Source organism: Acinonyx jubatus, chromosome C1 (genome assembly GCF_027475565.1).
Source record: "Acinonyx jubatus isolate Ajub_Pintada_27869175 chromosome C1, VMU_Ajub_asm_v1.0, whole genome shotgun sequence".
In the NCBI taxonomy this organism is placed as follows: Eukaryota; Metazoa; Chordata; class Mammalia; order Carnivora; family Felidae; genus Acinonyx; species Acinonyx jubatus.
The window spans coordinates 170871211-170881361 of NC_069381.1; the positions used below are offsets into that span (position 1 = coordinate 170871211).

General features: G+C 38.3%; 1 pseudogene; it reads left to right on the forward strand.

The window, feature by feature from the left end:
- Positions 1-5706: 5706 nt before the first annotated feature.
- Positions 5707-8819, forward strand: LOC128314080 (ADP-ribosylation factor-like protein 6-interacting protein 6; annotated as a pseudogene).
- The last annotated feature ends 1332 nt before the right edge of the window (positions 8820-10151 follow it).

The window sequence follows — 10151 nt, forward strand, 5'->3', positions numbered from 1 at the left end:
GTGGCTCAGGTTATGCAGAATGTTGTGTTAATCCTTAAATCAGTTTTCTAGGTGTGCAGGATGGTTTAGTGTTGATATGGCTGCATTTCAGGGACGAGAGACATAAAAAAAAAAAAAAAAAAAAAAACACTTCCATGCTGTTCCACCATCCTGGCCCCTCCCTCATAGTTTTCTGTACTTTTAAACTAACTTACAGATTTGATCCCAAGTCATAAAGTTGTTTTTAAGTTGGTGGAATCTAATGCCCTTTATATTACTGAAGCACCTGGATTCCCCTCACTTTATTGTTAATACTCTATCTTCTTATTTGGAGGCAAACACCAGAAGATAAAAAGATTTTTAAAAAGGACAGTAAAATAAACATGAAAATAAATCCTGGGGATCACTAGAAGACTATATGTAATGCCAAACAATACTTTTTTGGAACATCCTCCAATTATGGTGTGTTTAATCTTGGGTAAATATTAACTATAAATTTAATTATAAGATTGTTAGGTAATATAAGCCAATTTTGCAAAACAAATGAACAAAACTTGAATTTTAGGTTTATGGTTATGTATATGTTATGACAACATTTACTCTTTCTTAAGTGTGTAATAATTGCAATAAAAAAGCATTTAGAACGTATTATTTTCAAATTAAAGGGATAGAGAACATTTTTAAGAAAAGTCGGCCCTGTCATTGGAGGTACAATCTCCAAAGCTGACAATAAGAATTCAACAGAATTCTATCCATTTTCAAAAGGACTTAAATTGAAACTGATGAATTCTAATATTTCTATGATTCTTGACTTATAACAGTATTAATATGTTACAAAATAGGCCATGTTGAAAATAATGCTATTTACAGAAGGGTTTTCAGGAGTCTGCTACCTTCCTGAAGTTGAAAAACAGGGTAATCATTTTTATCTATTTAGGTGGATGTTGATTTGTTTCGCTCTTTTCTGTTTTCATATAATCAGGTATTATTTTTGTTAGTACTATTTCTTTGGTCTTTGAAAGTAGTAGATGAGCACAAGTATCAGAGTTTGCATTACTGTTGCTGACTGTCTAGTAGGCAATTTCCATGTTCCACTCAAAACTTAGGAAAGGGAAATTGTCTTGCCTAATAATAAATCCTTAGGATGAAGGAAAGATTGTTTCAATGCTTGAAATCGTGGACAAGAAACAAATATTTACAAGAACTATTCAGGTACTATAAAGGAGGGAAGCTGGCCACTAAGACAACATGTTGGGAGCTAAAAAGAATGACAAATCTCAAAGAAAGGCATTCAGATTATCATTGCCATCATCACCAACATCATGCTGTCCACCATTTGGCCCCTACTTTAAATAATGGTTTCCCCTGAAATAGGGAATTCTAACAATAAAATTGGTCAAGAAATCACACACAATAAACGTTTATTTAGAGATACTCCTGAGTCCTAAACAAACTATATCTATCAGCAAAATTGCATAGCTGAAATAACTTGGCACAAAATTACACAAAAATTTTTTTCTTCTTGCAACATATTTTATTAGATTTACCTATTACTTAATAGACTTTGCAACTAGAAGGCAAGAATAAAGAAAATGTAAATCTAGAAATAAATATTTACTTAGTACCTAATATTTCTAGCATCTATACCAGAATTATTTCATATGTTAGTTTATTTAATCCTCACGATAGATTATAAAGAAGGTTTTATTAATCCAGGCACAAATGATGAAACTGCAAACAAAGACAGTAAGTGACTTATTCAGTATCACACTAATAAACAACAGATTTAGGACTGGAACCCATGTTTTTCTGTCTTAATCCAGTCTCTTTCCACAACATCATAAAAAAAAAAAAAACTGTCCTTAATAAACCATTTCAATTATCATGGTGACATTAATGTTTATTGAAAAAGATGTATAGGTATATTTTGAACTTCGTTGTCCAAAGTAGTCTTCACTAACATTGCTTTATTTGGTAATTTCTCTGTGGAAACACTAAACAGTAAAATTTTTTTACAAAATACCAGCAAAGTCTATTTTTCAATTGCATTGACATAAAGCAAACCAACTTTTATAAAAAATATAAAATAATTTTAACGATGGTAGTGTTGTAATTATGCTCTCTTGTAGAAAATAGCTAAGAGTAACATTTGGCATCACAGAACATTCTGTCATGTGAAATTTGCATTAAAATGTTATTCTGGATGAGAGGTATTTGTCAGTCTCGTTCAAATATCAAACATAGAAATAATTCTCAAATAAATTAAATGCTGCTAACTTAAAAAAATAATGCACTACATTGCCAATTCAGAAAAAGATCTCAACATCATCACAATTATGCCTGAAAGCATCTGGACAACACAAATTTCAATGTGGCTAAAAGCCTAGTGATACTTTTACTGCAGGATTGCATGACCTCAATCATTCAGTTAGATTTGTGTGTAACTATTGCTTCTAGAATATGATATCTATTTCACACCTGAAAATGAATGCTTTTTAAATATGTTTCATCATTTCTTTCACATTGATTCAGTCTAAGGTATTCCCAAGTGAGAATTTATGAGCACGCAGAGAGAAGATACATATATGTATATATAATTGTTAAATGCCAGTGTGTAAAATGATCTCCAAATATCCTTAAATAGAAAAGAATCAATACTACAGCATTTGTTTCCTAGGTTTTCACCACGATTGTAATCAGGGAGGAGTATTTAAATATTTAAAATGCATGCATAAAAGCAAACATAAACATTTTAAAAGCCTAGAGTGATACCTTTACCCAGCCCTTTGCTGTAGGAAGTTGGACTTTGTACCAATACAAATTTTTAGCACAGGGATATAATGAAGAGAGCAGCATCAAAAAATCAGAGCACCATTTATTTTCCCCCATAGACACTCCTATTATTAGTATGATACTTAAAATGAACCTCTTTCCTACTTCCTCTGTCCTCTAGGGTTAACTAGCTTTGCTGCAATAACAGAAGCCAATTCTCCCTCCTGCCTGAAGTCTAGACAATAGCTAACCCTGCACCTTTTTCACTTGCTAGAGGTTACAAAGGCATTTATTAGGCATGTGTGAATAGGCCAGTGCAATGAAGAGTCATCGCTAATGTGAACAGCAATCCCTGACTATATGCAAGATATAAAACCTACCCACACAAAGTAACACATTAGCATCTCTATGATAAATATGTGGGATCCAGGCTCAAGGATGGCCCACAATAAACCTCATCCCTAGAATTAACACCCCTGCCACAATGGATAGGACTAGACCATGATATCAAGAAGATATTATAGAAACCACAGAGTGTCACTTCTGAGCCCTGCTCACAAAAGCTTTCTTTCTCTTGGATCATCTACTCTGGGGAAGATAGTCACCATGCATTGGAGAAACTCAAATAGTCCTATGGTGATGCCTTTAGGGTAAGGAACTAAATAAAGCCTCCTGCCAATTTCTAGCACTTTATCCACCGTGTGAGTGAACCATCTTGGGAGAGGCTCCGCCAGCCCTAGTCAAGCCTTCAGATGACTGCAGTCTTGGCTGGCATGTAACTACAACCTCAACTACTATGGTAGTTGATACTATGATACAAGATACTATGGTATCTATCTACCTATCTATCTATCTGCTGTGCAAAATGTTTTGCCTAGTGTTTTAAGCAATAAATCCCAAGATGGGCCTCTTTGGTTTGAAGGTTATTCTGAGCTGCAGAAAATGGAGGCCATGCTACCTCAAGAGAAACTTGTGCCCCTTCCTTAACTACATAGAAGAATCTAAATTGGGGATCTTTCCCAGAATAAGAGTTATCAGCAGACATAAATTTTATCTGAATGACCCATCTGTATGGCCAGGCAAGCATCTAATTACCAAACACCTGCTTTTCTTCTTCTCGCCCTGTGAAATGCATTCTTTTGACGTCCCAGACCTCCACCCCACTCTCCTTAGGTCAGGATGACATATATACCTCATTTTGCCTGACACTCTTTGGAATTTCCACATGTGTGTTGATTCCCCATATATGTGCTATTAAATCTGATTTTCTCCTGTTAATCTGCCTCATGCCAATTTGATTCTTAGTCCAGCTACAAGAACCCTTGAAGGGGACAGAAATTCTTGCTCCCTGACAACTTTTTGTACACCTACAACTCAAATCTATTCCACATGGATTGGGGATGCAGTAGTGTTCAGGATAACAAAAATTTCAGTTTAAAGATTTTACTTACCAAATGTTCTGTACTTAGTAAATAATAATTATTGTTGCTATAGATTAACAGTATGTATGCTAGGTTGAAGGCTTTAAAATTTTTTTTGACATTTTAGTTACCAAATTTATCTCAGATACATACATGAGTAGGCATAGCCCTGATGTTGAAAGGTAACTTATATATTTTCAATTGAAACTGAAACTACTGAAGCTGACAGGTTAAGTTAACAAACGTTTGGCCATGCTACTGTAAAGAAACTCTGGCTGACTTATTTATGAGGCTGTTTTGCATAAGTGGCCCTGACCACAGATGAAACCATCTGAAACTGAAGTACACCAGGATGAATTCTTGCAGTTGCACAGAAGGGGGGGGGGGGGGGGGGGCAGGGAAGTAACCTGTGAGGACACACCCTGAGATCCTCCTGTCAATCTGTCGGGTTGGCCAGCCATTTTTTACACATAAGAGCTATGTACCAGCACAATCACTAGGTAGGCGGCGCCTGTGAGAAGCACTACATTTCCCCCTTTTCCAACGGCCAGTTACCTACATCCGCCTTCAAGAAACGCCCCACCCCATAAAATCCTGTAAATACTCAGCTCTCCCTTTCCTCGGGGAGGAGGATTTGAGAAATTTTTTCCCATCTCCTTGTGTGGTGCCCTGCTTTAAAACCCTTTTTCTCTGCCACAAAAACTGGCGATAGTCTTCAGGCTCAGCTGCACATCACGCAACAGACCCTTGGTGGGTAACACTACCATGGGTGACTTTTGCGCATCCAGAAGCCCCAGCTTGCAGAGATCTGTGTAAACCCTTATTTCACTAGTTTACTTTTTCAAAAACTTAATAAAGAATGAAATTTTAAATTTCTACAGTATAGTTTTATAAAAGTCTGGAATAGTTTTCTTTTTCCTACCTATCCCCTGTATGTCCCTTAAGTTATGTCTGATTTCTCTCTCTTGCCATCCTCCCTTTTCTCACTTCCCATTCACTCCTCAACCTACTGTAGTACGGTGGGTACCAGTCATGTTATATTGTTCTTAAAAGGTCACCAACGGTCTCTTTTTATATCCCCTTTTGTAAGCAGAAAGAGTTAAATGCCCTCAGAAAAAGATGAGACGTAGCTTTCTTGACATAAGAAAAGTCATTTTAGGCTCCCAGCCACCTTGTGATCTATGCTACTTGCCCAAATCACATTTCTTGCAGAACTTCCTGGGATATTTGCAGTTGCAGAAGAATTGACCTTGGTAATGATTTTAAGGAAACAAACAAACCAAAAGAGAAAAAAGAAAAAGAAAAAAAGGTGAGAACAAACAGCCACTGTCAGGCCAGGAGATAGCCTAATCATATCGGGGACAATAAATCAGTAATAAAAGTCTTCACTGCTGGTTCAGAAGTAAAGATTGACTAACATTCTTGAGCTATCTTTGCTGGATCTGAAGCCCCTTGAGTACTCACAAACAGGACCAACTAAAGCAAAAGAATTAACGTTGCTGACTCTTGCCAGCCTTCATGACCCGGACCTGGACTCTGGCACTTTAAGATGACTTATGCCCCTTTTCCTACCATGTCCACACATGGTTGGTTCTTGGAGAGTGGGAGGCATTCAGCTGCTCTGTGCCAAAGCCCTGGCACCCCTGTTGTTTGCCTGGCCTACATTTTCTGCCTTCATTCCGGGAGACAGTAGCAGTGAAGGTGAAGTGGATGATGAGAAGGACGGATGCAACTCAAGTTGCATGCCACTTGCGGAAGGAGTTCTCGGCTGGGGCGTCATCGGAGCTTAGAAAGGTCTCGTTGCTCCAGGAGGATGGAGACAGGTCTCCGGTTCTGCCAGATAAGCACAATGACATTTTCTGGGTGGTTGCGGGTGGCTGAGCCCAGGCTCAGCAGAGGCTGGTACAGGTCCTCTCAATTCTCTGTTTGCTGCTGTTCGCCTTCTTTCTCGCCATCACCTACCTGATAGTAAAAGAGTTATATGTTGAGAATTTGAAGAATGAAGAGGATGTAGACACTGGGCTACTAGGATTCTGGACTCTACTTATCATATCTCTGTCTGCAAGATTCTCCTGCTGTAGCTTTTCTTGCACAGTGACTAATCGTGACTTTTTTGAACCAGGAAGATTTCCTCCTACTCCTCTTTCACCTGCCAGGTGCAAGAAACTGACCACACATTCTTTCCACATGGGCTGCATAGCATGGCAGAGTGTTGTAGCTGCTCTTATTGTAACATGGTATCTCATGTAAACCCACATTGATACAATATTTTTGGCAAAACTTAGTCCTGATTGTATGAGAGGAAGAGATAGGATAAAATAGGCAGAGGGAAAGTATAGGACCTTAAGTCCCTGGGTGGGGAAAAACACTATTTTGGAACAATGCTGGGAGTGTCTGACCACAGCAAACCACCTTAGGCTTAAGGTCCTTCTTAAGAATGTAACAGACCCACCTACTCCCCCTCAGGTTTCCCTCTGGAATTTGACAAAAGCTCTAACTATGGCCGTAGGCCACCCCTCATACAATGGAAACAAGCCAATCAGGAATGGACAACCTAGCACCCAGTGCTATGAAGCCAATAAGGGTAGGACCTGGGAAGGAACAAGGGGAAGGGAAGGGGGAGGGCTGACCAGAACCTTATAGAACAAGGACCCTTGCCTATTGTTGGTGGGCATTCATTTTTTAATATCTCCTCTCTGTGAAGAGAGCTTTCCTACTATTCTTCCTTTCTTATCTTATACTCTAATAAACTTTTGCCTGCTGCTCATTTTGTGTCCCCCTCTTCTTTCTTCCAAGCAGCGAGACAATGAATCCCAGGTATTGTGGTAAAAAATCCTGCAACAATTGCTCTGTAATAACAGGGAAGAGCATCATTTGTCTACTCAGAAGACCAAGAAACCTGCTGTTCATTATGTGGTTCGCATCGTGGGCATTATGGATGACTTTTTTTTTTTAATGGAGGACCTTCTTCAGCATCATTCTAGAGCTTAGGCATTGAGAATATCTGAGTATTATGTTTCAAGTAATTTCTTAAAAGTGTAAGATGTTTACCTCATCTTTTTACTTTTGTGTGCATTGTCCTTATAGATTATAGAAAACATTTTAATGGAAAACAAACACGAATACTTGAATACAAGATATTGGCTACTTTTCTATGTATAATACTACATTTTGTCTAAAAAATACTAGTAGTACCATTTACCTGTGATAGAAATACTCATTTGTTCACTATATTAGGAAAGCAAACAAAGCCTACTACTTTGACATTTTATAGAAGCTACTTCTAAATCAGAATATTAGTTTTCAATAGTAGCATAGTCACTAGAAGGCGCATTTATATTTTTTAATGGGGCATAGTTCCTTATGTTTTGTTTTTCTTTTACATATTTTCCTACTACATATTGAATTTGTATGTTTTTAGCATTGTTACATCTAGACAAACATAAGTATTAGTTTTTAGCTGGTACAAACCTAATACCATTTTAAATAAGTATTTTGTCTTTTTAAAAAAGCAAAAAACAAAACAAACAAAAAAAGCCATGCTGACCTAAGTTTAAATGAAGTAAACCTATTTTAGTAAAAAAAAAAAAAAAAAAGACTGAAAAAAGTAAATTATTTCAGCCATTAAAATACTGATAAATTTGAAGTTGTTCATTATCTGTGTTTTCACAGTTGCAGATATTTGTTATTGGTATATATGTTGCAGGATTCTTTTTTAGCTCAATACCCGGGATTCATTGTCTTGCCACTTCATGAATGAAGAGTGGACACAAAATGAACAGCAGGCAAAAGTTTATTAGAGTATAAGAAAGTAAGAATAGTATGAAAGCTCTCTTTGAAGAGAAGGGGCATTAGAAAGAGAATGCCTGTGACAATGGGCAAGGGACTTTGTTTTATAAGGTTTTGGTTGCTGCCTCCCCCTTCGGATCCAGTTCCCCTTTGTTTCTTCTCAGGTTCACCCTTATTGGCTTGATGGTTCTAGGTACTGGGTTGTTCATTCCTGATTGGCTAGATTCCATTGTGTAAATCAGACTGGTCATACTGTCCCTCCTATAACAGAAGTTTTATAATTTACCTATTTTGGTTTGGTATTTTTTTTTAATTTTTTTTTTAATGTTTATTTATTTCTGAGACAGAGAGAGACAGAGCATGAGTGGGGAGGGGCAGAGTGAGAGCGGGAGACACAGAATCCGAAGCAGAATCCAGTCTCTGAGCTGTCAGCACAGAGCCTGACGCGGGGCTCAAACTCACGAACCGTGAGATCATGACCTGAGCCAAAGTTGGTCGCTCAACCAACTGAGCTACCCAGGTGCCCCTGGTTTGGTATTTTCATTGTCAAATTCCTGAGGAGAACCTGAGGGAATAGGTGGTGTCTGTTACGTTCTAAAGAGGAACCTAAAGCCTGAGGAAGTTTGCTCCTGGTCAGATGCTCCCAGCATTGTTTTAAAATATGTGGTTTTCGCCAGAGTGGTCAAAATGAACAAATCAGGAGACTATAGATGCTGGAGAGGAGGTGGAGAAACAGGAACCCTCTTTCACTGGTGGTGGGAATGCAAACTGGTGCAGCTGCTCTGGAAATCAGTGTGGAGGTTCCTCAAAAAATTAAAAACAGACCTACCCTATGACCCAGCAAGAGCACTGCTAGGAATTTACCCAAGGGATACAGGAGTACTGATGCATAGGGACACTTGTACCCCAATGTTTATAGCAGCACTTTCAACAGTAGCCAAATTATGGAAAGAGCCTAAATGTCCATCAAGCAACCGCTGAATGGAAAAAGAAATTGTGGTTTATATACACAATGGAGTACTACGTGGCAATGAGAAAGAATGAAATATGGCCCTTTGTAGCAACGTGGATGGAACTGGAGAGTGTGATGCTAAGTGAAATAAGCCATACAGAGAAAGACAGATACCATATGGTTTCACTCTTGTGTGGATCCTGAGAAACTTAACAGAAACCCATGGGGGAGGGGAAGGAAAAAAAAAAAAAAGAGATTAGAGTGGGAGAGAGCCAAAGCATAAGAGACTCTTAACAACCAAGAACAAACTGAGGGTTGATGCGGGGTGGGAGGGAGGGGAGGGTGGATGATGGGTATTGAGGAGGGCACCTTTTGGGATGAGCACTGGGTGTTGTATGGAAACCAATTTGACAATAAATTTCACATATTGAAAAATAAATATAAATAAATAAATAAATAAATAAATAAAATATGTGTTTTTCCCCACCCTGGGACCTCAGGTCCTAACCTTTCCTCTCTGCTTATTTTGTCCTATCTTTCTTTATCATATATATATATATATATGATTACTCCAACAGATTGATATTTTCTTTTCAATAAATATAAATCTGAAATTTTCATATTTAGAGATGCTTGAAATACCTTGATATTAATATCAAAAATTTAGTTACCGGGGCGCCTGGGTGGCTCAGTCGGTTGAGCGTCCGACTTCGGCTCAGGTCACGATCTCACAGTCCGAGAGTTCGGGCCCCGCGTCGGGCTCTGGGCTGATGGCTCAGAGCCTGGAGCCTGCTTCCGATTCTGTGTCTCCCTCTCTCTCTGACCCTCCCCCGTTCATGCTCTGTCTCTGTCTCAAAAATAAATAGACGTTAAAAAAAAAAATTTAAAAAAAAATTTAGTTACCAAAATAGAAAAGGTATTTTTGATGCAGTTAAATGTCCTTCTAACAGGCAGCCTATTGACAAATACTTGAGGCAGGTAGAGTATAACAGTTCTCCAGGAACTCCCTACTGTCTCAGTGTTAATACTTTGCTAGAAGGGAAAAAGTACCTTAGCTTGACAATAGCTAGGTCTCCAATATCCTGTGAGTCTTCTTTAGCATATGAAAGTCCCTTTGGAAACTTCCCCTAGACTTTACCTTCCCCAACTCCCAAGTATATAATCAGTCTTTCCTCACAATCCCAGGGCAGCTCATACTCCCCAGGGGTCCTGTCCCCATGCTTTAATAAAATCACCTT